This window comes from Canis aureus, chromosome 33 (assembly GCF_053574225.1).
Source record: "Canis aureus isolate CA01 chromosome 33, VMU_Caureus_v.1.0, whole genome shotgun sequence".
In the NCBI taxonomy this organism is placed as follows: Eukaryota; Metazoa; Chordata; class Mammalia; order Carnivora; family Canidae; genus Canis; species Canis aureus.
The window spans coordinates 8,473,382-8,478,990 of NC_135643.1; positions in this window are offsets into that span (position 1 = coordinate 8,473,382).

The following is a 5,609-nucleotide window of genomic DNA, read 5'->3' on the forward strand; positions in this document are numbered from 1 at the left end:
ATATACATGCCAAGAGAAGTAGCTAAAAAGAAATAAAACTAAATTAAGAGTAATTCTTTTTCAGTGGCTGATATTTATTTTTTCCTTTATGTATTTCTATAGTTTCAAATTCCCTATAGCCAAAACATATTAGTTTTATAAATAAACAAAAATAAATAAGAAACACATTTTTTTAAGAAAAAAAGAAAAAGGAACAGCTGTGGGCTCAGAGAAGTGAAATAATGACCCAAGCTCCCCAAGTGACAGTATTTATTGAAATTCCCTAAGAATCTTGCAACAACTAAACCATTTAGTCTTGACAATCCCGTGAGAAAGAAATTATTTTTTCATATTTTACAAATGAAGAAACTGAGGCATGAGGAGGTTAATTTGCCTAAAGTTACAAGCTGCTAAAGAGCAAAATTGGAATTAGGACATCAATCTTCTAATTCTATTTCAAGTGTCTTTTCTCAACCATTAAGCTGCTTTCTATTATATTACTCAGAATGAGGTATTACCAGAGGGTATCTACAGTCATGAATAGGATACTACCCATAATCCCTCCCAGAGAAAATTATTTCTTCCAATTGTCAGCTAGCTCAAGAGCCTTTCTTTCATGCACTCTCCCATTTGCAGGTTATCCACCAAGACATTATGGACCTACTCCTGTAAAGCTCTTTCCAGTCAATTCAAAAGAAACTTCTTTGGTTTAACTCTTTAATCATTCCCAGATAACTCGAAGGTCTTCCTCAGCATGAAGGACTCCAGAATTTGTATCATCCATTCTCACCTTTCCACCAGTCTGTGACCAACAGGATAGAATAGTTATATTGAATACAAAAAACTGTGGTCCATTAAACCCATTATAAAAAATAACTCGTAACCCAAAGCAATCTACACATTTGATAAAATCCCTATCAAAATACCAATAGCATGTTTCACAGAGCTAGAATAAACAATCCTAAAATGTGTATGGAACTAAAAAAGACCCCAAATAGCTTAAAGCAATCTCAAAAAAAAAGAAAAGAAAAGCTGAAAGCATTGTGATTCTAGACTTCAAGTTATATTACAAAGCTGTAGTAATCAAAACAGTATGGTATTGGCACAAAAACAACACATAATTCAATGGAACAGAACAGAAATCATAGAAATAAACCCACAACTACATGGGCAATTTATTTTTGACAAAGCAGGAGAGAATATCCAATGGGAAAAAGATTATCTCTTTAACAAATGGTGTTGGAAAAACTGGACAGCAACATGCAAAAGAATGAAGCTGGACCACTTTCTTACACCATACACAAAAATAAGTTCAAAATGGATTAAAGACCTAAATATGAGACCTGAAACCATAAAATTCCTAGAGGAAAAAAAAGGCAGTAACCTCTTTGACATTGGCTATAGCAACTTCCTTCTAGATATGTCACCTGAGGCAAGGGAAACCAAAGCAAAAATAAACTATTGGGACTACATCAAAATAAGAAGGATCTAAACAGCAAAAAGAACAATGAACAAAACTAAAAGATGACCTACTGAATGGAAGAAGGGACTTGCAAATAACATATCCAATAAAGGGTTAGTAACCAAAATATATAAAGGACTTTTCAAAATCAACACCTCAAAAACAATCCATTTTTTAAAAAGGGCAGAAGACATTAACAGAAATTTCTCCAAAGAAAACACCTAGATGGCCAACAGTTAAATGAAATGATGCTCATCACCACATACCATTAGGGAAACGGAAATCAAAACTACAATGAAATATTACCTCGCAGCTGTCAGAATGGCTAAAAATCAACAACACAAGAAACAACAGGTGTTGGAAAGGATATGGAGAAAGGGGAACTCTCTTGCACTGTTGGTAAGAATTTAAACTGCAATGACATGGATGGAGCTAGAGTATAATGCTAAGCAAAATAAGTCAGTCAAAGACAAATACCATATGATTTCACTCATATATAGAAGTTAAGAAACAAATGAGCAAAGGGAAAAGAGTGAAACAGACTATTATAGAGAACTGATAGTTACCAAAGGGAAGGTGGGTGGGAGGTTAAATAGGTGATGGGGATTAAGGACTGCACTTGTTGTAATGAGCACTGAATGTTGTAAGGAACTGCTGAATCACTATATTGTACTCCTGCAACTTATATACCACTGTACAAAATAAATAATAATTAGTGTACTCTACCTTCAAGATAATATGTTGTACAGGTTATCAAAGATTAGGCAACTTCCTTTTAAAGAAGACACAGCATTGTATTTATTCATTCCCTCATTCACACATGAAACAAACATGCATCCAATGTCTACTCTGCGTACACACAATTGTATGTGTTGTGGTGACACCAGTGAACAAAACATAGCTGCTACCTTCATGTATGTCATATTTAGTAGGACACTGACTAAGTTAGCAAATCAAGTGATTTCTGGTAGTGGCCAGTGATAATTAGAATAATAAAGCAAAGTAAGAGATTTAGACTGTGGGAGATGAGGAGAGTTGTTTTAAATAAGTGATTGGGGAGGTCTCCCAGCTAAAACCCAAATGGTGTGAAAGAATGAGTCATGGGAAGATTTGAGGGAGAAGACAGGCATCACTACTTTTGAAACTCTGATCTCCTAGACCCTAAAACCTACAACTATGGAATGGCCTTTCCAATTTAGTTGATTTCTCCCAGTTGAATCTCTTCCTGTCTATACTTACTTAATCCACTCTAGCTCTGTTCACTCCTTTGGGGCCAATTGTTTGCCTTCTGGTTTATTACAGCCAAGAGGTCCTCCAGCCCAGCTCGTCCTCCTAAGCCACCTCATCCTCCAGCTGCCCACATCCCAGCAAAGAGGCAATTTTTCTACTAACAAATGAAAATAAAGACAATTAAAATGATGTGAGGAAATAAGTAGAGATAGCCTTTGGGGTTTTTTTGTAGGGGTGGAGAGAAAATACAAAGAACATTGTGAAGAAGTTTGCTTTTGTGAAAAATCAGGAGAAATAGAAACTATGGGATCTACAACAACAAGAGAGAAAGAGAAATGTCATCAAAAAGGATCATTGTGCAACTCCTAGAATACCAGCAAAACTGGAGAAAACAGGGAAGGAAAGCACTTGTGTTTGTTCAAGCCAGCTATAGCTATACCAAGTGTACTGTCAAGGTCTTGGGTCCTTCTAATTTCAGCACGGATGGAATAGAAAATAAAATTAACAACTATCCCTTGATTCTTGTTCCTGAGTAATATCCCAAGTTTGAAATCCATCCATATGAGAGAATATTGTTTCCAGCTCTCACTGGGACACTAAGCAGCCCCCATTTTCCCTTTGAGACATACAAATGTGCCTAAATTACTCAAAGTGTTATCCACAGAGGGAAACACAAATTCCCACAGAAATGACCCAATGTCCTCTATGAAGGCTAAAGCATGAGTCATCAAACTTCAGCTTTTCATTCATCTTTCTCTACACAAATACTTTACATTAATGTACATCCAAAGAATGAGCCATAAACTTTGGAGAAAAGAAGAGCAGCCTTAGTTTCAAACCAGTGGTCATACCCCCACCATTTATATGCCCATCAAAGAATACCTCAGGAACAGTTTTGAGTCCTGGATCAAGAAATCATAAGGCTTCGGAACCTGTACACAGTCCCTCAGAGAAAAAGTACAGTATCCGTGTTGATGTCCCTCCTTCTCAAGCTATCAGTAATTCAGTAATTTATCCTATTTTCTGTACTCCTTAAAGACTATGTTTCTTGATCACATAAAAAATTTTTTCAGAAATATAAAGGTGGGGCACCTCGGTGGCTCAATGGCTGAGCATCTGCCTTTGGCTCAGGTCCTGATCCCAGGGTCCTGGGATGGAGTCCCACATCACACTCCCCGCAGGGAGCCTGTTTCTCCCTCTGCCTATGTCTCTTCCTCTCTCTGTGTCTCTCATGAATAAATAAATAAAATCTTTGAAAAAAAAAGAAATATAAAAGTAGAATCTTTCTAAACCTTTCATATTTCCATAAAGTTCATTTTCCAAAGCTGATTTATTTTTCCACAAAACTCATTCATGCATCACTTGACAACTAAGCACTAGAGATATAGAGGCAAACAAAAGAAACAAGAGTCCTGCTCTCCTGGAACTTGCTCTCTGGACTGAATCAAAGATTGAAACACAAAAAATAAAATCATAAAAATAATAGGATAAAATATTGTAAACTCATAATCTTAGAATGATAAGGAAAGTCTTTTTATACACATTTCATGAAAGCTAAAAATAATAAAAGCCTGACATGTCTATCAAAATGATAAAAGACTGACAGATTTAAGAATAGAGTAAAATTCTTGAATTGATAACAAAATAACAACAATGGCAATAACAAAATAAACAAATCCAAAAGATAAATGACAATTTGGAGAAAAACTATTTAATACACACAGCAAAGAGTAAGCATCCTAGTACAAAAAAATACAAATGGGCAGCCTGGGTGGCTCAGCAGTTTAGTGCTGCCTTTCAGCCCAGGGCCTGATCCTGGAGACCCGGGATCAAGTCCCACGTCAGGCTCCCTGCGTGGAGCCTGCTTCTTCCTCTACCTGTGTCTCTGCCTCTCTCTCTGTCTGTCTCTCATGAATAAATAAATAAAATCTTTAAAAAAAACAATACAAATAAGATAAAACAAAATGGGTAAGTGGACAAAGGACATAACCAGGAAAAGTCTCAGAGAATGACCTACAGTCAATTAACATGGCTCAACCCCACTTAAATGTAAATTAAAACAAATACTTGAGTTTTTATTTAAAATATTTTTAAATTTTCTAAGTTTTAGAATGTCTAAGGGTATGAGAAAATGTTCATTTGCTATCAGAAAAGGTATACATTTTCATTTTTGTTTTTGTTTTGTTGCATTTGTATTTAAATTCCAGTAGTTAATATCCAGTGTAATATTAGTTTCAGGTATATGATATAGTGATTGAACATTTTCAGACAACACTGGGTGCTGATCAAAACAAGTGCACTCCTTAATACCTATCATCTATCTAACCTAACCTCCCACCCGCCTCCCTTCTTGTAACCATCAGTTTGTTCTCTAAAGTTGAGAGCCTGTTTCTTGGTTTGCCTCTCTCTCTTTTTTCCCTTTGCTCATGTGCTTTGTTTCTTAAATTCCACAAATGAGTGAAAGTATATGGTATTTGTCTTTCTCTGGCTTATTTCACTTAGAATAATAATCTGAGTTCCACCTATGTCATTGCAAATAGCAAGATTTTACTCCTTTTTATGGATGAATAATATTCCATTGTATATATACCACATCTTCTTTATCCATTCATCAATTGATGGACACTTGCATTATTTCCATAATTTGGCTATTGTAGACAATGCTGCTATTAGCATCAAGGTGCAAGTATCCCATTGAATTAGTATTTTTGTATTCTCTGAGTCAACACCCAGTAGCAATTGCTGGATCATACGGTGGTTCTATTTTTAACTTTTTAAGGAAACTCCATGCTGTTTTCCACAATGGCTACACCAGTTTGCATTTCCACCATCTTGAAATGTGTCTGTCGGCCAACTGTATGCTTTCTTTGGAGAAATGTCTGTGTCTTCTGCCCTTTCTTTTTTTCTTTTTTTTTCTTTTTTTCCCCCCCATTTGGAT